This window comes from Dermacentor silvarum, chromosome 9 (genome assembly GCF_013339745.2).
Source record: "Dermacentor silvarum isolate Dsil-2018 chromosome 9, BIME_Dsil_1.4, whole genome shotgun sequence".
Classification (NCBI taxonomy): domain Eukaryota; kingdom Metazoa; phylum Arthropoda; class Arachnida; order Ixodida; family Ixodidae; genus Dermacentor; species Dermacentor silvarum.
The window spans coordinates 43196136-43220219 of NC_051162.1; the positions used below are offsets into that span (position 1 = coordinate 43196136).

General features: G+C 46.9%; 1 protein-coding gene across 1 annotated transcript in view; it reads left to right on the top strand.

Moving 5' to 3' along the window:
* The first annotated feature begins 322 nt into the window (after window positions 1-322).
* The window catches only part of LOC119465217 (dual specificity protein phosphatase 8), a 100830-nt gene continuing 77068 nt past the window's right edge, over window positions 323-24084 (top strand). The window contains exon 1 of the mRNA XM_037726010.2: window positions 323-728. The gene's annotated coding sequence lies outside the window, so the exon portion shown is untranslated. The remainder of the gene's footprint in view (window positions 729-24084) is intronic.

The following is a 24084-nucleotide window of genomic DNA, read 5'->3' on the forward strand; positions in this document are numbered from 1 at the left end:
CCTTCCACGAGGCGCAAACCGCAAAACAGAAGCAGCAGGATCGGCTCCTCAGCCCGCTTCGCCCGCGCAGGCAAACGGCGAAGCAGTCGAAAGAAATAGAGAGGAAGAGAGGTAAGAGAGAGAAGAGACGAAGCCGAGCACGGCGAGGTGAAAGAGAGTGAGAACAAGGTGGAGAGAGAGAAGAGGCGAAGCCAAGCACGATGAGGAGAAAGAGAGTGAGAAAAGATTGAGAGAGAGGTTGGAGAGAAAGAGAGAGAGCAGCGTGTGCGCGTGTCTCCGCCGCGCCAGGTTTTCGGCGCAGCAGGGCATGAGTCATCCCGGTGGCGTAAGCAAAAGCTGCACGGGGGGGGAGTCTGCCATGGCGGCCGAGAAGCGGCAGTGGCCGGTGTTGTGAGAGAGCTCTCGCTTCCTGCTGGCTCGAGTCCTTCCTTCTTCGACCACGATGGCACCGTCGCGTAGCGGCTCGAGTGTCCGCGGCCGCCGCACTAGTGGCCGGCCCGCTGCTTCGTCGAGTAGCGTCGTCGTCTAGAAGAAAAACACAAAACGTGCACCGCCGCCGCCGTGTGAAATGTGTGTGTGTGTGACTCGGGGGTGAAAAAGCAAGAAAAACACAGCCGACTCTGCTTTCGGGTTCGGATTCGTAAGCTGCTGCTGCTGCCCTGCGTCGACGGTTCTGCTATTGCCGGAGACGGCTGCTCTTGCATGGCCGCTGCTGGTCTAAACTCGGGGTGAGTTTTTTTGCAGTGGCTCAAATTTTTCTTCGCTCGCGCGCTTTGCGCGCTCGCGATCGCGTCGCTTCCCAAGTTTCGAGCGCGAGTCGCGAACGGCGGTCCCTGCGGAACGCGCGGCCGATGAGTCAGGGACCGCCGGATAAGAAACTGCCGGCGGATCTGACTCATGGAGAGAGGCGTACGTTGAACCGCCTCGCTCGCTAGCTCGACATCGGGGGGGGGGCTTTCTCCGCTGTCTGTGCCAAGTTCTTTTGCCCCTTTTTTGTGTGTTTTATCCAACGCCCTTGGCTGCGGAGGCCTTCCCAAAAACAGAAGCCCGCTGGGCAGCCTCCACCCGCGCAAAGCAACCCTTATTTGCGAGCGACTGTTCGCTTGCTCTCGCGCGCGCAGCATTGCGTGCGAAATTCGCAACCGCCGCTCGCAACAAACGCTATGCTTGAACGCCTTGCGCGTGTACGCACCAGCACAACACCTGCGCGTCACCTCGCGAGAACAAGAAGCTTGATCTATCTGATCGCTTGCACAAGGTGCGGGCAATACCGATGTCGGTTGCCCCACTGGCGTAAGGGTTTCTTCCAACACCTGCTGGCCGCTGTTTTGTCGCCTCTTGGTGGTTTTGCTGGACTTCAGATTTGGCGTGCTTTTTTTTTTTTTTTTCTGCTTCTGGACGAAAGGCCGCGCCACAACTTGGCGAGTGTTGCAGCAGAAAAGAGCGATCGGATGTCACCGATCGCCGAGTATGTTTTCTCGATCGAGCTGCATTCGAAAAGCGAGGCGTTGAATGCGCCGATGGAGCGCTCTGCCGTGACGAGGGAGGGGGGGGGGGGGGGGGGTGCGACAGGCAGCAACTTTTCGCGGACGTTCGTTTTTTTGGAACCGTGCCACGTTTCGAGTGACGACGTTGCAGTGTGTGCGCGGTGTTTGTCGCTTGCTCGCGGGGTTGTGTGTGGCTGGATGGAGGGGGGGAGGCTGATGGTTTTTCGAGCTCCGGAGCATGTACTGAAGAGGCAGGGCACCCCCCGTTACAATCGCGACAAACGCCGGTGCAGACTTCAAACGACCCGGTGCGCGCGATATTCCGGGTTGAATTCGACACCCTCCTCCCCCCCCCCCCCCCCCTCGGTCTTTTTGTGGGTCACTCGCTGTCGCTCCAGCGGTTGGCCTTTTCACGAGCGGTTTTTGTACGAGCGTGAGCGGCAGAAAACGCGAGTAAAATAGTGTTGATTGGAGCGTTCCGCCGGAGGACGTTGTTCAAGATATCACGTTAGATCACCTGTTGGTGTACGCGGTCGCGACCTGCGTCATAATCTAACCACCGTTCGTTCACCATGAAAGAGTACTGACAGAAAAACGAGGCACTAGTTTGCTTAACTGCCTGGTTGAAATTAGTTTTTAGTGGCAGACGGTGAACTTGCAAAGTAGCGATTTCAGCTGCTAGCTGGTGTCGTTTTACTGTACAGCGAGCGCCTTGCTCCTGAACTCGTAGCAAGCGCACTCATTCCGAAGTTTGAACGCTTCAGTGATTTTTCAAAGCCTCCATGAATGGGACCTCGCAGAGCGATGCGGTTTAACGCTTCTCGTCGGGTAGTCGCGTATGACGCGTTGTAGGGGGACATGGACACAAGACGAATGTCACGAGATGGGACGAGGGAGGTATTTAATAAACGGGGCGGGGGGGGGGGGGGGGCGAAGGGCGCTTGCTGAATCGAACTGATTGTCGCTGAGCGGTAACAGCTGGGTAGTCAGTTTAATTGCCGGCGTAATATCAGGTTTCAAGAGTATCTTCCTCAAATGCGTAAGTATGTTTTTCACATGTCAGCACAAAAAAAAAAAAAAAAAAACGAAATAAAATAGAAATAGTGTGTACTAAGAGAAGAGTACTATGACACCAGATTTCTTTCCGGTGGCAACGCACTCTGGTGGACGTGGCCGCTTTTGACGATCGGTGCTGTTTCGTGCTCAAATTATTCCACATTGTCGAATTCGCCGTGTCGTCAACTCCGATTCGATCAGATTAGGGTCGCTTCACTGATTGGCCCAGAATGCTAACGTAAACCAATTGGACACTATGGCATAATTTGAAGTCGTCCACATTGACACCATCGGTTAGTTTTGACGAGTGGCGTTCTTAATTTGTTTGTTAGGCTAGTATTGCATGCAGATTCTGCTGCGATTTTCAAATTTACTTAAGGAACTGTTCATTTGATTGGCGATTTGACTTAAGAAAATGGACGCTGGAGTCACTCTTGCGATCCAAAATTAAGGAACAAGTAGCTGAAAACTGCCATCACTACAGCATGACCTGAGCGCGCGCTCGGTAATAGGAATTAAACGTCATTAATGGCCTTTCGAAAAGCGGCGGGAACACCTGGAGAAAATAAAGAGCGATTTGGATATTTCCGACCCGACCGATAATGTAAAGGTGTCATTTAGCTGAATGTACAGTTCGGAATGCTTAAGCTGTCGCTATAGGTAGTTTCTATTTAAACAAAAGGATTGTGCTGTGGACTTTGCGGTGTAGAGCCGCACTAGGTAAACGGAGGAAGCTGCGCCACTAACGCGAATTTTTATGCCACATCGATGAAACTGGATAACACCGAACTACATATTACCATCCTAAAACAGTCTGCCACGGATGAGATCGGAAAATTGTATGGAAGGCTGTAAGTGAATACTTATGGGTGACCTGACCGAAAAATGTTTCCGCGCGAGCACTTGATCGTGGGGTTTAATTTGTGACCTTCTGGAACCTTGTTTGATAGCTGGCAGACAAATATCTGGATGTGCGCAGATGTAACCGGAAGTGGTTCTGTCGTCGACTTCCACTCAGTAGCTCGGAAATCGAAGATGGCGCTTCCGTAGTTCACTCTTTTTTTTTTTTTAACATTGCCACTTAAAATGTGGTTTATGGCGAGGAGACCAGCGCTGTAACTGGAACTTCGCCAATTATATAAAGAAAAATTTCGACATAACAGGAAACCATGAGACATAAACTGAGCCTCAGCATGTATCAGGTGTTCCTGTTTAAGCGGACCGATTATAAAAGACACTGTCATATGCACAGACCCCAGTCGTTCTTGCTGATAGGAAACGTGGCTACGTTGTGAATGTAGAACAGCGCTAAAAATATACGAGGACAAAGAAAAAGTAGACGTGACGTGCGCTGACTTCAAACCAACGTTTATTCAGAAGCACACGTGTAATATATGCTATTCTTATCCCAGCTATCTTACGTATCGCGCATAGAACAGGCAGAAAACAAAACTTAAGTACTATACAAAACTGTCATACAAAATTATATAAGTTGAATAGTGCAGGCACACATGTAAGTTACCAACCCGTCCAACTTGCTGCACTTGTCAGTTTAACTTCTACATGTCTACGTAAACATTGGCCAGCAAGAAAGTTTTGCTATGATGATTTCGCCAATTAGCTAAAATATATAGGCCAACTTTTGAATTACTAACTTTAGGGCACCTTTTGTGACTAGCACCACTTTCGAAATATGCGACCTTAAAATGGGTTACGAAATAAATTGGCGTTCTAGTTAACATTTTCCCAAAAAGCGTCCCTCCAACAGTTTGAGACGACTTTTTCAACTTTTTTTTTTTTTGTAGATTGCTCTTTGGCATCAAACAATTGCCATTCGTGATTGTAAGACTGACTTTCCCGCGTAAACATTAAAAACGTCATTTTATACAAGGGCGCTTAATAAATATAGATTACTTCAAGAATGCGCAAGCATCCGCCGGGGTGGCTCATTCAGCTAAGGCGTTGCGCTGCTGAGCACGAGGTCGCGGGATCGAATTCCCAACTTTCAGGAACACGCTATCGGCGGTGAGAAAGTCGCAGAAATCTGTGGCGCTGTGAGACGTGTAAGTTGGTTGCTGGTCTTAGTTCACATTACTAGCAAAAAAAGAAATATCAAGCCGGATAGGTTAACGACGCAGGCGCCAGAAAATATAGCGAAAAAAAGTTTTGTTAGTCCCACTCAGAGTACAGCTTTGCAATGTAAACTACATGGTCGCCAGGCAGGATTCTTTTTTTTTTTTTTTTGTTCTTGAAGGTGGACCCTTGAACCTCGAACCACTAATACCAGAACTTCAACTTCACCGATATTCAGTTTTCCTCTTTTTTTTTTCTATTTTCACTGGCGTCACTTCTGACGTGCGTTTTTTCTCTAGCGTTAATCGCGCGGTTGTTGAACTTATGTCGGGGTCCCTTCACAGTATTTAGTAATACGGTCACTACCGCAACTAGACACGGATCAGTTTGTAATTTTTTGTCAAGGCAAGCAAGTTACTTCGCATGCATATCAGCAATATAATAGCTCATCATCGGCAGCAACGATTTCCAAGAGGTCATGTTGTAATGCTAAACAATTAACAGTTCGTATGACACCTCCGCACTGAGAAGGTACGCCTCCATGAAAGACTCTGGATTGATTTGCGCCACCTGTATTTCTCCACAAGAAGATTCGTGTTCTTGAGTTCTGCCAGTATATTCGTATTCGTTACGTTTTCAACGGGTCTAACCTTGAGCGTCCGCGACGGGCGCGCGATTTCAAAAATTTAATAGCTGCTTGTGTAAATTTTATGAGTGTCCCCCTTCGCAATGTACATATATAAAACGTAATAACGCATAACTAAGTGCTATTTTTGTTTCACAAAGCTATCTTCAATATCGTGTTGCGCACTCAGTCAAACTTGTAAGGGGGAACCCGACTCCCAGTCAATTGGGAATAGACGTACACTTCTTGTTTGGGCCCATCCGTTTTTTTTTTTTTTGCAATTTTTGGGAGAAAAATGAAATTTAGTGCAATTCAGTGCAAACGAGGGCGATGACTGACGTCAGCAAGTTCGTAGTCTTCACCGTTGTTCTGCGTTTATTTCAGTCCCCTTAAAATGCATGATTCGTCTTTCTAAAATATGTCATTGCCCGAAAAGTAACGTTCCTTTCGTTCTGTCTTTTTCACCTTTCCGTCACCAGCCGTCTTTTCACTGTTCTCCACCGCCAGGTTCATTCGCCTTTCCGCTCCTCTCCCTAAAACTGAAGTCCCCGCGGAAGTTATATAGGTTCTCATTTACATGTGCATAGTTACAACGGCAGTCTACTATAACAAAGACATGCTCAGCAGTTTTCGTGCAGTTTCCGCACGCTAAACATCAACAGTGGTCACGGGCAAATCTCCGATAACTCCGCGTTCAGTGAGACCCAGATCTGACAGCCGGATCTCGGTACGGCTACGGGGCGATCCCATCCGGGAAACGAACCCGCGACCTCGATCGGGCTTCTGGGAACAGGACGGCAGAGCCCACGCGGTGCCGGTGGCAGGCTGAGCGGCTGTTGCTTTTGGGTGGAACGCCCTTGTGACGTCAGCGCAAGCTCCACTGGAAGAGCACAGGAAGCGTCCGAGGAAGCGCGAAGGGGTTTGTTCAACCGCTGTCGGGGTTTGGCAGGCGGGGCGGACCCCGGTTGGCAGGCAGTTGTCCTTGCGGTTGTCATCGCGCGGTCTCTCCAGTATCCGACAGCTGTTTGTACAGTCAACTAGTCCGTCCCTTATCTGAACTCCAGGAAGGGCAAACAGCAACGATAAATCAGTGTCGCCTTCATCCTGACGGGAGTCCTCTCCCCACTCCGTTTTTTTTTTTATTGGATGTTTGTTTTGCTCAAAAGGAGTTTGATCGCTTGATGTAATGTGGCTCGCAAAGTGATCGCGAAGTGGTGCGAAAGTGAAAGCGAAAGGAAGAAAGAAGAAAAAGTGAGGGATGGGGACACGGGCACGTGACGTTGCTCGGATGCACCCTTCAACGACCTTTCACCCCTTTCGCTGCTGATCGAGATAAAGTGGGCGTCGGTGATAAAGGGCTCTCTTGCAGCTTTAACCGCGTACTCGGCGCGCAAGCTGGCGGCGAGCGTCCTCGGCGTCGTCAGCGCGGGCAAATCTGTGGACGCCCTGGCCCGGTTCAACAAGCCGTTGCACGGGAGCACGTCTTCGAGGAAGTGAAAGAAAGGGCCACGTGCGAGCTTGCGAAAAAAAAAAAAGGTTTTGTGGACCTGCGGATGGCAGGGACTATACGCGGAGGACGAGGAGGAGAAGGACAGTTATTTGACGGAATGAATGGGGTTTATGGTGCGGGGCGCCCAATTGGTTCATGGGAGCTGAACAAGTCGTTCCAAGTTTTCTTGATGTATAACTGTCGGCATTAAGTGGTTGACGTGCGCTCAAATCAAAGTACAGGAGCGTTTATTATAATTTTTTTTAACACGAAAGTGTTTTATGCCGGGGTCCACCAAGACTTCACTGACGTATTTCCGTCACGGAAATGACGAAATGACAGTATTATGTTCTATGACGTATTTCCGTCACGGAAATACGTCATATAACATAATACAAAGAAAGAAACCAGAAGAAAAAGTTCCACAAACATGCAAAATTTGGAAATCGAACCCACGACCTCTCGGTCCGCGACGATAGATCGCCGAGCGTTTAACCCATTGCGCCACAAACGCATTTGCAGAGAGCTACACAGACGCGCCTTATATATCTAACGCTCCTCCGTGTACCCGCGCTCTTGCTCGGGGCGGTGCCACCGCCTACGAGCAGAAAAGAGAAGTACTGCATTATGACACTAACGCGCACCGACAGTGAACGCTTCGGTGGTCTCAGCACTACGACGCCTCGATGCCAGCATTCGAAGGGACGCTGGCATCAAGAAGCACTACCAACGCCACCTAGGTGGCGTTCACCGTACTCAGCACAGCGGAGCGTGGCCTCCGCAATTAGCTCTGAAAATGTTTCTGAAGTTGATCGCGGAGGCTGCAATTACGACGCGCTGTACGCGCTGATTTGACTCGGTGACGATTCAGTTACGTGCTTTGTCTTGCGCGTTGTATTAGTGTGTCAGTTACGTGCTTCGTCTTTCGCGTTGTGCTAGCGTGTGCAGCTTCCATATGCACGACGGTTGCTCATGGTCATCGACGTTGGTAGTCGTGATGGAGGAGACGTGCCACCAGGCGTCAGCGTGGGTGCATCAACGCCTAAGGGCGCTTTAGCCACAAAACACCAATAGACATTATATGTCAATGTGCAATAAACATTACACTACTTCTGTGAAGACACGTTTCACTTTCGTGTTCTATACCGATTTCTATATAAGAGGGATCAACCACCTTTTTTGCATTACGCTGCAATTGGGGAATGCGGCAGGGAATCGACCCTGCAACCTGGGGCTCTGCAGCAGCGCCACTCCACCGGGTTGAGTGTAGCAGATATAATCAAAATTGCTGCGCTGGCGTTTGTCGCTGCCACGTTCTGTTCGCTGTACACATCTGAGGCGTCGTTGTGAAAGTGAGGTGGGCCGCTTAGAGATAACGCGGCATCCAATCTTCAGCCGTGTGTGCATGCAAGGGTTCGAGAGCTGTAGATAAGGGATATTGCTCTCCATTGCACAAACAAGCCTCACCGAGCTGATCGTCGCGGAGCCACCATGCGTGGTATCTTATGCCATCAGGGAAGAACCTGGAAGAACGTGGTATTTTCGGGGAATTTGGCAGTTCTTTGAAATTCAGGGGGAAAAAAGGGCAGACTATGTTCATCCACGTGCTCTTAATCTGGGGAAATTGATGCTAATTAACAGTGGTTACGCCGAAGGTAGTGACATATGCCGAACGGAAGCGAAGTAGTCAAGTGAACCTAGATGCGGGGCTGGGAAGAGATACTTTTCAAGTGTATCGTGATAGGATACAAGATACTCGGGCAACAAGTGTTATAGATACAGATACAAGATACTACCGCAGTTATTGTATCCGGTACGTTACCTTCCATTTGTATGTTAAGATACTTCGATACATTCGCAGAGTTCTTATGATATACCTATATGACGTGGCAGCAAACGCGTATGCAAAAAAAAAAAAAAAATGTTTGCTTGGAAATTTCTTAGTCCCGACCAACCTCATTTCATTTGAATGAAATGTATGTTACTATCTGAAAATTGTGTCCTTTCTTGCTCAAAGTATCATATTTTCATTCCGAAACAATTTATTGGGGTTGCTTTAGCTGCTCAACATAAAAGCTCTTTATATGCTTCGCTGTGAGCGGTTTTCGCTTGTCGCTTTTGTAATTGATGGGGGTCGCTGCCCTGCTTGCCGACCAACACTGATACATGGTTACTCGTACGTGACAGTGGCTGTGCGAAACAAATAGCAAAAAAGGTATTGATACGGGATCGCCGAAACAGTAAAATTCGCGCATGCATATTGTATATAGTTGTTATAATTATGCTATCATTTTACGTTATAATTCAAAGTTATAATTTTTTGTACAATCGGTTATCTTTGGAAAACAAAACTATAAAGTTTACAATTCTGTACCTCAACAGTGAAAAAAATGATATCACAGTTCTGTCAATCGCATCTAATAGTACATCTAAAGCGGAGAAAATTGATGTAAAATGTATGGTTCGCAATTACACCCCTAATATGTGAGTAGCACTTTTGCAAAACCCTCGTAAACATTGTAACAATGTCACGTAACATAAAAATTAATGTCAAATTTCTGTGCTTTGGTTGTTCTAACGGATGGAATTTACAGAACTGGGGATATCTGTTCTTGGTGCATAGTTACAGATTTGTAAACATCGTGCGACTATTGTTTTCAAACTTATTAGGTTCCCGCATTTTGATAAAAAAAAAAAACAGGCCCTAAATCAAAGTTTTGCTTGCAGCAGTCATTAGAATTACACTTTTTCTCCAAAATCCAACATATTTCGCTAAAATCAGCCGAGCTTGCTTATCCCAGAAAAGAGCTTCTGCGTTTTACGCGTCGTATTTGAATAGATGGCATCGGATTTAGGCGCGAGCTAAAGCTTCATCTTAAATGAAAGTTCTCGACCTTATACTGACAGGCCTCGGAGCACGATAAATAATTTGCTGTAACTAGCTTTTTTTACGAACCAGCTTTGATTTCGTTTCCAAGGCTGTGCGTGTGGGTCATGATGCCACCCACTTGTACGTATATGCGTGCACCAGGTATTATGTTACACGTAAAATAACTCTATATAAAGTGCTATATATTAATTATTTTAAATGTTGCCCGTAGCAGATAGCACAATTCTAGTTCATGAGCTGGTCTACTCGAAGAGGCGGACACTACTTGAACAAGACATTGCAATGCATAATCGACTAATGAACAAGAATTCACTAATTAAGTTTTAACTAATTGCCCTACGGCCCATGTTGTAACTTACAAATTCTAGCCGTGGAGTTCGCAAGGTGGATTCACTTGGAATGAATTCTCAGAATGAACGTACCAGTTTAGAGATTTTAATTTCCGAAATTTGTGGTAAAAATGCAATGTCGTTCCACTTACTTTTTTATCAGAGCGTCGTTTTAATACACTGAAGCACAAAAGTAACTGGAACGCCAGTGCATTTCTCCGCGAAGTTGAGGAATTAATATATCGAAACTGGTGTCATCCTGAGAATTCGTTCCAAGTGGATTCGCCTTGCGAACTCCTAGGCTAGAATTTGTAAATTGCAATATGGGCCGTAAGGTAATTAGTTGGAGACATAACTAGTGAGTTTTCGTTAATTCGATTATGCATTTCAATTTGTTTGTGCCAGTAGTGTCCACCTCTTCGGGTGGACCAGCCGATGAACTAGAGTTGTGCTATCTGCCACGGGCAACCTCTAAGTATGTGAGAAAGTGTTCGCTGAAACTCCCGGTATACATCGGAGGCGGGGGCGCCCATATTCGTCGAGCTGCTGCGGCAGGTGCTGTTCGAGCAGCGTAACGTAGTGGCAAAAGACCAGGTGGAATGAGGGGGGTGGTATTGGCCTCGGCGTTCGCCGATCCCCACCAGGTGGCGTCGGACAGTTTCCGCCGTTTCTGTGCCCGCATGAGTGCGTCCTTGTTTCCGGCGGGTGTCAACGTTCTAGAACACGTGACCGCCGCGACCCCTGGCATACTATACTTACTGCAGGAGAGACACGTAGACGGCCAGGTTTCCGTCGTGTGAGGTCAGATCGGTGCATTCCGGTCGTATTGCGCAGCGCTGCGTGGCATTCGCTTGGCCATAGGACGTCTACACTCTTCTTATAGCAAACTATGCGTGCTGATTTTAATAAAACAGGCGGCGATTGTCGGACATCCAAGTCTGGAGGAAGATCGGGAAGTGTGATGTCACGGTTGATTTCTGAAGCAACTCAAGATAACTGTCGAAAAAAAAAAAGGAAAAACGCCAGTGAATAAACGAAACGCGAAATTGACGTTTCATTGCCGCATACATCGAGGCAACGGTTATTTTGCATGCCTTATTGTGGCAATACAAAAGAAAAAAAACACAAGGTCTAGTATTTCGAAACTTGGAACGGTGACAAAAACAAATGCTTATCTCTCATGCAACATAATTTACGAGCCTTCACAAAGAAAAAAAAAACATTTACAGTAATGTATTCTCAGTCTGTTTGTATTTGTCGAGCGTTGTGGGAAGGAAGTAAGAGAGTGTTTGAAGGCCGTAATTTCTACGTGGGTGTGGAACTGCCCGGTGATCAGTGTATCGCTTTAGGCGAAAAGCGAGATTCTGGTATAAGTTAGCAATATTTCTTATACGATTACTACCTTTAACTGTCTTCTATTTAAAAAAAGAAGATATCAGTTGAAATTCGTAAAATGAATTAGTAAACTTTTAAACTTTAGTAAGTTTAAACTTGATCTGCAACTATTCGAGCATATATAAAGGTATATAGGGTGTCTTTTTGTCATTATAAGAGTTCTCTTTCATTGCGGGATATTCGCCGCAAAGCATGTGTACTAAAAGAAATAAACAACAGACATCAAATAAGCACATGCAGCCCTGTATGATGCAAGTATTGCAGCAGTTAGCGCATTTGTTGACCGTCATCCAATGGTTTCATTCCTGTCCAACATTGGACTTGAGTTCCGCCTCCGTGGGCAAATCACGTGCCTATATCCTGAGAACCAGGGCAGTGTCACAGAAGGCACTGAATGTTGCTGATTGCGCGTCTGCGTTGTGGCCTGTGTGCACGTGGTGTTCAGCCAATGCGTTCTATACCAGCTGTGTGCCCTTTGAACGCGCGCTATTTAGATGCTGCCTCAGTCGTTGGTTACGCTGCGGAATTTCCGATATAAAATGCTCCAATGGTGAAAGCACGGTATACCTCGTAAGCAACTTCCACGTAACGTGCTTCTTCTATCGGGTGTTTTAGGTGAACCAAATTGTTCCTCAGCTTGTTAATGTATTGGTACCCGTAAACGGGCCCCAAGACGTCAACTTTTGTTTTGTTCTTGTTTTGTTTTTTTGTTTTTTTTTTTGAGGCAAATCTCTTGGCTCAAAGTTTGTTCACAAACTTTGTCAATCACTTGACAAAGTTTGACCCTTGTTAGACCATCGTTCTTCGCATTATTGTCAAATAACAAGGACAACGCTGTCTACGAACTTCGAAAAAAAAAAAAGAAATTGTACAAATGCCGCGGGCAGACGTTGTCCGATAAATAACATTATTTGAAACGGTCAGTTTTGGTCTAAGAATGATACATGTTGTATATCGCCCAAACATACAGTGTACAGCCGACGTTAGTCTGGGCAGAACGCACACTCCATTCTTGATGTTCAACTAGAGGGGATGCTGTGCACAAGTTCAAATGTGTCACTTTGGTTACGCGATTTACTTTGTTTCAATCGGCAATGAAAATGCCACCAAATGATTTTTTTTTTTTTTGTACACGGCTAGCAACTCCAACGAACGGGCTCACCGGCTGGCGCGCGAATTCACGACCCGGGCAGCCGACAACGGCCCTCTTCGTAACGAGGCTTGCATCCAGAAAGACCCATTGTACACCTTTCACGAAATAGTCTCACACTACCGCTTGGAAAGGAGGTGGTTCTCTCCTCCCCACCCAAAACGAAACAAACCACAAGCTATAGCACGCTCAGAATGCTACAAACCCGCACGTACTCCACTACGCTGTCTCTTAGCAGGATAGACCCAGACTTCCCGCAGTCGTGCCCCAAATGCGCAGCCGATTCATGCTATTTCGATCACATGCTCTGGCTGTGTCCCAGCCACAGAAAACTCTATACTTGCCGCAAAGGAACAGTGGAAGGAATTGCTCCAGGCAGTCCGGAGGGCCCACGACATCGCAACGGGACTCCGTCTCCCGGTGCCTATCGTGGGCGGAGCCACCGACTTGACCTGAGGAGCTTACGGACACAGTTTATCAGGACCCAATAAAGTTCTTGTCACCGTCACTGAATGTGTCGCCGCTTCCAGTAGTGCTGGCGAACCATATTATTACAAGTCTCACGTTTCTTCCGCACACGTTCTCAGAAAAAAAAAAAGAAAACGTAAATGTTAGATGATGTTCAGCAATGTTGTCAGAATTCAAGTAGTTACAGAACGTGGCTGTGCTATTCACATTTTGTTCACATTTTCTTATTGCGCTATGGGCAGAAACACGGATACGCAAACGAATGATGTCCAAACTTGCAACTGGTTTATTAGTGTCGTATCACTCATATATAAAGGGTAAGTATCATGTTCAGGAAAAAGTGCAAAGAAAAACTGAAGGGAAACACACCAAGGGCCGTTGATGCTTACCCAAGCCACTCCTGCAGATTGCAGGTTTTCATGTCGCATTTAGCACCAAAGAAATTTCGGCTTCAATTGGCTCTATGGCGGACGTGCTGAAACAATTTTTCTCTTCCCGAATACGCTTCTTTAATCTCTCCTATATCCTTGTCATCTCCTTTACATATGCGTGAGCTTACATACTAATAAACCAGTTTAGGTTAGTGTGAACAGCCGCCAACTAGCCCCCTTCGGCGTCCTTTTGGCGTCCAGCGTTACAGAACACGTTATGAAGCTTACCTATACGTTTCGCGTTTATAAACAGTATATTCTAACTGTGCGTGCTTAAGAAAGACGCACGAAGCAGTCTCTCTCTAGAAGTTGGCAAAACCGGAGCAGCATGAAAGATGCCGACTAGCAACGCCAACCTGCGTCGGCACTGTAGTAAGACGTACTTACATCATGTTTACGCTTACCTGCGGCGACTTGAATGAACGCTGATTTTCTTATCCTTGATACTTCGTGAACACAATTAAGGAGCAAAAACCACAGACCTGTTTCAACGATTGGCTGACAAATTCTAAAAGCTCGCAGTGTTTTGGCGTCCCGTAAGGCTACAGCATTTGCCTGTAGAATTACTGTTTATACACATCATTTGATAAAGAGTGTAAGTCTATAGAACAGTCTAGAATGTTTGTCTATAGGCAATAGTCGATAAAAGTGTTATCCGATGAGTCTTAAACAGTAACTAGAAGTGCTATATACATTTGTGTATACACATTCTATACACGATTGATAAAATGTTAAGGCCATCGGTCTATGAAGAAATCTATAAACATTCTATAGTCAATAGTCGGTACAAGTGTAAGGCCCATAGTCCTTACACTGTCTGTGATCTCGTCTATAGGATTTGTCGATGGACAGTCTATTTACACTTGGCAGTCTATATACAATAATAATTAGAGATCGCTGGGAGAGGCCTTCGTCCTGCAGTGTACTATCCAAATCGGGTGATGATAATGATGATACAAGGGTCGACAAAGGGTAATGCCATAAGTCATTGACTGTCTATAGACTAGCATATAAGAACTTTGAACAGAATGTCAGTAGACCTTTTAGACCAATGTCTATGAACTTTGTATACATTCTCTAGAGAAATTTTGGTCAGTGACAAACAGAAGCGAAAGAAATATGGCACATTCCTTGCCGGAGTCTTCCTTGCTTGCAGGATTTGCGCGCCCTGTCCTCGTGTCGTTCGCGACAGAAAGCATCGCGACGAACGCTGTAACTCGCACCCTTACGAGACTCAGAAGACGGCCGCACATCTGCAGGTGTCGTAAAAAAAAAAAAAAAAAAAAAAAAAACTTCAAAAACTGAGGACAAAACAAAGCTATAGACAGACGTGAGAGGAACTCATCTTTATACTGACATAAACTATCAGCCTTATTATTATTAACTATTGTTGTCTGGGTTCATCGCGGGATGGCTGTGACTCACATCTTCTTGCGGGATCCAAGAGATCCGCCTATTTTCCGGCACGAAGAGAAGTGTCAAGGCAAGGGACCCCCCCCCTCAGTGTCTCAAGAGCTCGTATTGTCATATCGCCTATTGTCTTTGGTTTGCTGTCTTTGTAGGATGCTTTCTACTCACAGAAAACCGAGCTTTACCATATTACGGGCATCTGAGGTTTAACAAAGCCGAGCTGTATCAATGTATCAATGCAATGTATTTGTCACTAGTTTTAATGAACACTGAAAACTCGGATGGCGATCACGTCACGTATGCATCGACAAAAGCGACGCCTGCAGGAGGCAAACCGACCCAGCAGGCTTGATGAACTGTTAATGAGTCATATCGCTTGCGCAAACATAAATACGCTGCTGGCTAACATCGGTGTTTCTGCAGTATAGGCAGTGAACAAATGGTTTTAGCGAAACGTTTGTAATTATAAGGAACGTCCCAACACTGACGAAAAATATTTTTCCCCAGTCTGGCAAGATTAAAGTCGTGGCCTATGCGATGGGTGGCTTCCGATCCGCGATTACCCAATGCCACTAAAGTTGTTTAAACGTTACTAGACGAATTTTAGTCGAGTGTAGTCCCCCCCCCCCCCCCCCCACCTTCCCCAAAGAACAAACAAGGAAGAACAAAGTGTCTACATCTCTGACGTGGTGTATTTGATCCTTATTTAAAGCATTCCCTTGTAACTTACGGTTTATACCTGTGTGAAAGATAAGCGTGGTGTTTTCATTCCTCTGGGGGACCGTTTAAGTTTTGCCGGTACAAACAGGAGGGGCGAAAAATACTAGTACACTCTAGTGCAAACCTATGGCGCAGTGTGTTACGAAAGGCGGTGACCAAGGTCGCAGCTAAGCACATCAAGAGGTTTGTACAGCTAAGCATATCAAGAGCTATTACTGTGTGACGTTGCGTCTGTGCGACTGTTCATCGAGACTTGGTGAACGTTTCAGAACCTGACGTGCTCAGCTGTTCTGGGTAGTCAGCTGTTCTGCGCGGCGCTTTGTTTATCGCAGTCAGGCCTGCAGCTCAGTCAACCGTAGCGTCATCATCATCATCATCACCATCATCTTCATCGTTCTCTTTCTTGTCGGCTAAAAAGACACTCAAGAGGAACACCTAAATCAGCTAAGGATGACGTTCGGGCAGAACTATATTTTCGTTATTTTGGCAGTAGTAGGTTGATCATTAAACGAGGAAGTGAAGGTCAAACTCCCATTTTTTTTTTATTTCCCGCAGTAACCTAAGCCCTGGCACGTCATTGTGACGTTACGGGTTTCTAAGCATTTTTTCGTACTTGGCCGTTATTGGCACATTGATACTTCTGGAAACTATATATATATATATATAAAGTTGAGTTGAGTCTCTGGCTCAACAGACGAGCGCTTTTGCATTTCGTCCTTTGGTATCGGCTCAGCGATTGGCTAATGAAAACTTTTCTACGTTTCAAATTAATGTTTGATTACGGAAGTCCCAGCTAGCCCGCAGACAGAGAACTTTCCGAAGGGCATTTCTCGTAGTTTAGAACACATTTTTTTTCTTCAAAATTTTCGTAGGGTGTGTTGTCCTTTTGTTCTTTTCTTGTAGTTTTTGGCGGCGCATGTTGTTGTGATGTACGCGCCATGCAGTACATAGTGCACAAATATTGTTTTACATACACTGCCCCTTACCCCCCGTTCCCCGTGCGGACCCAGTGTAAGCAAAAATTTGTGCACCTCTGTGCGACAGGAGCAGTTTTCCGCACGTCGACACGCCTTATTGTGGTTTTGGCAACAACGTAATGCAGTCTTTCGTAAGCTTTGCGAAGGCCCTTGGGAGCTGCACAAGAATTTGGAGCACGCTTAAGCTTCGCCTTTAAGAGTGGAACGCGATAGCATTCAAAGATACCCGACTGCTTCTCACGCTTCCCGGCAACTGCAGCTCATGCAACCGTAATGTTTGCCGGGAAACGCTGGCGGTGAACGCTACGCACGAAGGCGAGCTTTCTGGTTAGAAACGCGGCCTCTTCTCGCGTGGGCCGATCATCTGTTATTGTTTCGCGCTTTTAATATTTCCGCCTGAGAAGGTTTAACATAAAAGGCATGCGCAGTCGGTGTTTTGTTTCATGATATTTGTTCGTGACTTGTCATTCTCAAAATTCCGAGGAAAAACATTGTAAAGAACATAACAGAAAGTGTGAGCAACTTTCGTGGTGAAAAAAGTATGTAGTGTCTACGGAGGGCCTGCGTGGTTGCGGTTCGGAATGATTTTTCGCCAGACGACGGTCGGCGCCGACACCGGATCTTTTGCGACGTGAGGCCGGTAACGCTATCGCGTTAGTAAATGGCGCGAGCTCCTCGCGTTTATTCGATGATGCAAGGCTAGATAGATTGAAGGGGAGTGGAAAGAAAAGAGAGGGGGGGTGAGGCTCTTTGAAGAAACGCCGTTTGACGACGACGTATAACGGCGTAACCGATCACGTCTATCCGCGCGCGACGAAATGCACGAGCGGCTCTCGAAAGGCGTAAACACACGAGTCTGCGTTCCACAGTCGTGACTGTACATACGCGACGGGTCCCGCTGCTCGGTGGAGCGCGCAAGCACGCGTTCGTCGGCGCCGCCGTTGCTCTACGACGTGCGTCAGACGGCGATCGCTTGTGCGCATGCGCAGCTATAGCAGACGACAGCCCGGGGCCGCGTCTGTTCGCCGTTCCCGATTTCGCGCTGCTTTCTTCGTCTAAAACAGACTCCCATTGTCTCATTTCTAAAATGTTTATTACTGCGCTCTTATTGTTCTTTATTTGCAGAACAGTGGCGCCTTCTTTATTCTTCGCAATAAGCAGCAGGGGTGAAGGGGGGGGGGGGGGGGCGGACACACGCGGCTGTTGTCTTTTGAAAGAGCCAATACTAATTCATCGGTCCGCGACTGCTGCGCGAATTTTTGACGCGCGTGAAAAACTTGTCCTACGTAAGCGGCTGATTACGTACTTCTTTTGACGACATTCGCTGGTCGTCGACGCTGACGTCAGTGGCCCAGCTGACTTTTACGGAACCTCCCCCCCCCCCCCCCCCCCTCAATCCCGCGAAGGCGTCATCGATGTTTTTGTCGCGCTCGACTCGCGTTAAGGTATGCCTACGTCAGTATAATGCTGCGACGCGGGGGACCTAGTTGGGTCAAAACAACATGGCTAGACGGACAGGACGAGGACGTCTTAAAATAAAGTTTCATTTGAGAAGTTTCTTTCGATGTGTTAGCGACGAGGAAACGAGGGTCAAGCGCGCCACCTCACAAATGACTTATTTTCGTAACGTAACGGCGCGCGCCTGATATGCGGAGTACAGAGAGGGATAGAATTAGTGAGCTGCGTAGTGTATTACGCTGCGTAGCCCAGTGGCTTTGGCATGGCGCTGCTGAGGTCGTGGGTTCGCTCCCTGCCGCGGTGGCCAGATTGCGATGGGGACGAAATGCGAAAAAGGCTCGCTTGCTCTTCATTGGATGCATCTCAAAGAAACCTAGGCGATTAAAATTAATCCCCTAGTCCCCTCTACTATACGGCATCATGCCTTATAAATTTATAATGAGACCGTACTTCTCGGGGCATAAAACCCCGGAATTCATTTTATTTTTGTAAAGCTGTATAGTTTTAATCTGTATTGTTTTATATCTCGCTCTGTCTGTGTGTGTGTGTGTGTGTGTGTGTGTGTGTGTGTGTGTGTGTGTGTGTGTGTGTGTGTGTGTGTGTGTGTGTGTGTGTGTGTGTGTGTGTGTGTGTGTGTGTGTGTGTGTGTGTGTGTGTGTGTCCGGTTTGCTTTTCTGTATCCCATTCCTTTCTGTGTGACTGTACTTTGAGCACTGCACATCAGGGGCATCCCCGTTGCGGAAACAAATCAGTTGCGACATTGCTCTTCTTCAGCTATACTATAGTTTCGTTTTCTTGTCGCTAACTTGTCCCTCGTTCCGTCTTTGATCGGCGCCGCGTCTATCCGTGCGTACGTACACGTCTTCGACCTCGCATGCTGTGACGACGACGACGGCTGACGAAAAAGCCGTCCGCGACGCAGAGAAAAATGATCCCGCGCCCTCAGGTAAACAATTCCCGTGCCTGCGCAAGCAATAGACGCACACTCGCCCATATTGTTCCGAAAACGCACACGCAGGCGTTCGAGACAGAGCACTGCTTGCCTGCAGGTTGTTTCCGTGTCGACGTCATGGCGGCCGCTTGCTTACGTCGCGGAGGTGAATCACTGAGCAAGCCTCGTCGTGCGACGTGCGCATAAATCTCGCCGCGTTTTCTTTTCTTTTTCTTCTTTTTTTATTTTCTTTCGCAAATGCGCCTGCAGCTTGCATACTCTTGACGCATTCGCGGCACATCGCAATAACAGCGTCGTCGCTGGCGTTTGCGTATACTGCTTAGCTCATGGCAACGCTTCGGCTTTTTTCTATTGTGTCACATGACATCTTTGTTCTAACGGACTTCGGTCACGTGTAGCACATTTTTAATTTCATTTTATTACCGTATTTTTCACTTTCCTAACTTATTAACTTCGCGTTGCTAACTTATTACCTTAAGGTAGTAAGTTAACCTGAACTTCACGGTCACGAAATGAACGGTAAATTACGTATGCTTTAGAACGTGAGGAGGCGCCATGCACGTGATGGTCGTGGTTCAGAGTTCAATAAGTACGCTATGCGGGTGACATGTCTTAAACTAAGAAATGAAATACCAATAGTTTAATCGTAATGAATGAAGTTATCGTTATCGTAATTCTTAGCAGGTTTAATACCTTACGCAAGGACATTAAATGTGATTAAATTGACGCGAGAAGTCGTTGTGATCGAGTGGTATGCTCCTGAAACAGCGCTTTTTTTAGTGTTTGTATCATCAGTTTAAACCAGATTTCGTATCTACGCTGGCGGTGTGTGAATATTCGGATCTCTCAAATAATTTCTGTACGAATAATTCGTTTGTTTTTAACACGCAATAATGACTTGCCTTATTGCCTGTCTCACTCAAAGTGTATTTTGTATGCAGACGACATTACCGTCTCTGCTCACAGCTCTGACCTTAATGTTTCAATTTACAATTTACAAGCATGTTTAAATTTCCCTGGATGCGGTGGTGTGCTGCAAACCGGCTATCAATTAACTCTTCTAAATCCTCTTTATTGTTTTTTTTTATTTTATTGCTTTTTCATTCACCAAACAGAAAAATGCTTCTCGTTGTCTTTTCATCAGCTACCAGGCTCTTAATTTATCCGATTCAGACACGATTCAGACACCACTCCTGATACAATTAAGTGCCTCAACGCACCGTATAACGCTTAAATGCATTCTTATTTTAGACGGTCGTCAGAGACGACTGCCGATACAATTTTGTCTCGTTCTCTCCTAGTGCTTGTTGATCGAGTAAATCTCCGTCGCGGGCTCCGCGAAGGGGACCATATATTGCGATCGAAGTCTGTAGTAAGGACTTTTCCGACGAACCACGTTACATCCCCATTCAGTGTCGTCGACGACGCGCTATCGTCTTCGCGTGTCCGCTCGGAGTTCGGCGTATCCCGTGGGCACGTCGCACGCACTCGGTCGGCTTCTCCTTCCGCACAACATGGCTGCAGCTTCCGGTCGTTCGACGCCCCGGAAATATATCGCGGCGCGGAAGTGGCGGTGGGCAGCAGTGAGTCAGCGCGCGTTGTTTATTTGTCTCGATGGCGCGTGACAGCACCGAGCGGGTGAAACAAGTTTTTTAACGGCCACGTGTACGTCGCAGAAAATCCGGCGTCGGCGTGCGGCGTCCACGGCCAAGAAAGTCATTCCGAACACCCCGACCACGCATGCCCTCCGCGTGGCGCAGAGGCGCTGGTCGACTAATTGAATTTAATTATGGGGTTTTACGTGCCAAAACCACGATCTGATTATGAGGCACGCCGTAGTGGGGGGACTCGGGAAATTTGGACCACCTGGGGGTTCTTTAACGTGCACCTAAATCTAAGTACGCGGGTGTTTTCGCATTTCGTCGACTAATTGAATTTCTCAAAAGCAAAATGCGTCAGAAAAAATAGTAAAGTATGACTTAACCACAACTACAGACGTGATAGCGTCGGATTGTAATTTGAATATATCAGAAAACATAATTATGTTAGGCGGTAACTGAAACGTAAACCCCTTTTCCAGCGTTTCTACCTACCGTTAATACAGCGGCGCGCCTCGGCCGGAGTTCCTTGCAAGAACACCATCCAGATGGCGCTCGCCTCCTCGGTAGCGGCGCGCCGAGGCGAAGGTGCAGAAAAAAACAAAAATGCCGTTGCCGGGAAGCCTGACAAACAGTCAGGGAGCTTTGAATGCTATCGCGTTCTACTCTTAAAGGCGAAGCTTAAGCGTCCTCCATTTTTTTTGTTTTTTTAGTGCTGTAGCATTGTACTGATAACTCGATGAGTCGGGAATTCAGAACCTCAATACGTCATTTTACAATTGCACAGAGTGTCCCAACTGCCATGCAGCAAGATATAAAAGTATGCAAATACCACGTAGCTGGACAGAACCACAGTAATGTTGTTTGCCGTCGATTGGAGATACTCATATTATGTTGTTGCATTCCGCATAATTACATCATTAATCCTAATCGATTAATCAACTTCTACATATAATTAGATGAAACGTGTCCATGAGACAATTGTAGAGCAACTTCAGAAACACCTCGTACCGCTTTCTGTTGCTCAACACGTGATACATGATTCTGGGTCAACACGTGATACACCGGATTATTTAACACTCAGTGTTTTTCCGAGTGTTAAAAGAATCCCGCGAATACACGCAAAGCCAGTCGCGCGTGTGTGTCTTCGTTCCTTTGATGTAAAGAGGGGGCCGGAGGGGGGGGGGGGGGGGGTAGACACCGATTTGAACGCTTTTTACGTTTAAGGGCGTAAATTATGTTACAGTGCATTCGCCGATTGTTCTGCATAACCGCCCTCCTTCGATACAGGGCGCTAAGTGGATGCGCTCATACGCCGAGGAATTGCGTGGGAAGCAATCTTCGTGTTCAGTGCATTCGGGACATGGAGCGAGGAATGGACTATAGGAAGCGGCATTACGTCACAAAATTAGAGCCGACAAAAGTCGGCCCAACACGTGATCGTGTCGCCGTAAGTTTTAGACTCTCTCATTACCGCGCTCTCTTTGGCGAGGACAAACGGCCGCGACAGCCAAGCGGAGCTGCCGGACGCTTCAAGGAGGACGATGAATGTATGCGCCGAGATATAAACGACTGAATTCGCGCTATATCGCATATCCGGAGTGCATGTGCACAGAGCGGTTGGCAAAGTACCCCGAAGAAGTACGCGTCGATTAGAACCTACCGTGAACCAAGCACGCTGGGCTGAGTCCGCCGAGCCAACACCTCCTAGAACCATTGATGTTGGCCTAGCGCATGGTCACGTCTTGGGCCGACTTTTAGAGGCATAAGAGACAAGAGGCACGGATTCACACAGAGTTGGCTTGCGAAGGCTGGCTGCTTTGTGTCTAGAGTTTATCAAGGGGGCTATAAAAAGAAAAAAGTGCTGCACAAATGATGTCCTGAGTGTGAAGCCGGACTGCCGCCATCTTAGGAGGGGCATGATAAAGCATTAACTTTTGATGAACGAAAAGAAGCGCTTTCCTCACACCACTCAAGAGTTTAATAACATGGTTTGTTTCGACCTGAAGACATTGGTCGACGTTTGTCTTCGTGTCACTGGTTTCAAGATGAAGCCCGAAGGGGTTGGCAAACTTGTTGGAGAAAACGTCACCAGTGTACTCAGCCGAAGATAATAGTTTAGTCGGGAGCAACAACCAGCGTTTATTTTCTGATTAGCCTATACGTTTACATTGACAGAGCCAAATGTTCTGTACGTGGACACCACCTGACAAGGCTCTATTTCAGATATGTATAGTATAGGGGCACGCGCTGGCTTCACCTCTGCTGGTAAGAAGCTGCGTTAGCGTGCGCTCCAAATCTCCTTGGTTTACTTACTTCCCACAATTTCAGGACCGCACAAAGAGCGGTTGAACGAAAAATGTTACGCTTAACGTTAAGAGACAACTTCCAAGAAAAAAAGTATTGCCGCGTATCTGCGTGCTTCGCTGCAAAGGTCGTCGAAAGACGATATTCTTCTGCCGGCCGTACTACATGAGTGCTGGTCTGATCCGCGGCCACCCGTGATGCTGTTCTCGTATCATTTCCATCCTGGCATGATAAATGCAATGGAGGTTTGTTTGAACAGATTTCATTTTACCGCATTATTTCATCAAGCGGCCATTTATGTTTTGCCCTGCCTCAGACACCGCTTCCTTTATGTTGAATCGGCCGCATCTGGCTGGCATTGATAAAATTGAGGAGGCGCTGCGTGAGACATGGACGCCATCTGGCAATACATCGGGAAACACGAGCTTGTGCAGAGGGTTTCCTTCCTCCATGGCAGAGGGCGCTCGTCGGCGCGCAGTCGGGGAACGTCGTTCGTAGGCGCGCATAGCATGGCATTTTCAGCGCAGCTTAAGAAACTAGGGTCTTTAGAGTTACGTATCTATGTATTTTCTATTAAAGGAACACACCTCCTAATACTTACCTAGTGATGTTGCGCCTCAGATATGCGTAATATTTACTTTATGATCGATAACGTTCACAAGTATGAACAGCCGTACCAGTTTAAGTAGTGTGGGCGGTAAGCAAGTGGTCCAACTTTGGCCGGGTGGCTGAATCGGGTGACAGACAGACAGACAGACCAAATTTTCAGCGTTTAAGTTCCCCAAGAAAGACTATCGTCTTTAAAAAAAGCTCATCTTTCTTGTTAGAAGTTAGCGCTCTGTCTTTCATTGTGTTCTTCTCACGTACTTGCGCTATTCAAAATCTGTTGCCGTGGAATGCCAACAGGCCCAAATTGTCGCGGTTGTGAGCTGCTTCATCATAACGTCGGTGACTGCCACACTGCACTTCTAGAAAAGCCCGTATTTCTCCTGACTTTTTTTTCTTGTGTGTTTGTGGTACGCTTTGTGAAGCGCTCATTTGTACATCTCGTAACGCTTTCACCGGCGTATATGCTGTTCGCCGCATTGTAAAGGCGTTCCGCATAGTCCGATTGTCCCTGTACGTGAAGATTCAACCGCAAAACTTAACTGACCGCTGGATTTGGGAAAGCGTTGTATTTAGGTCTAACGTTAAGAGACAGAAAGAGAGCGGTGTGGATGAGAGCGAACGGGGATAGCCGATATTCTAACTGATATTAAGAGAAAAAAA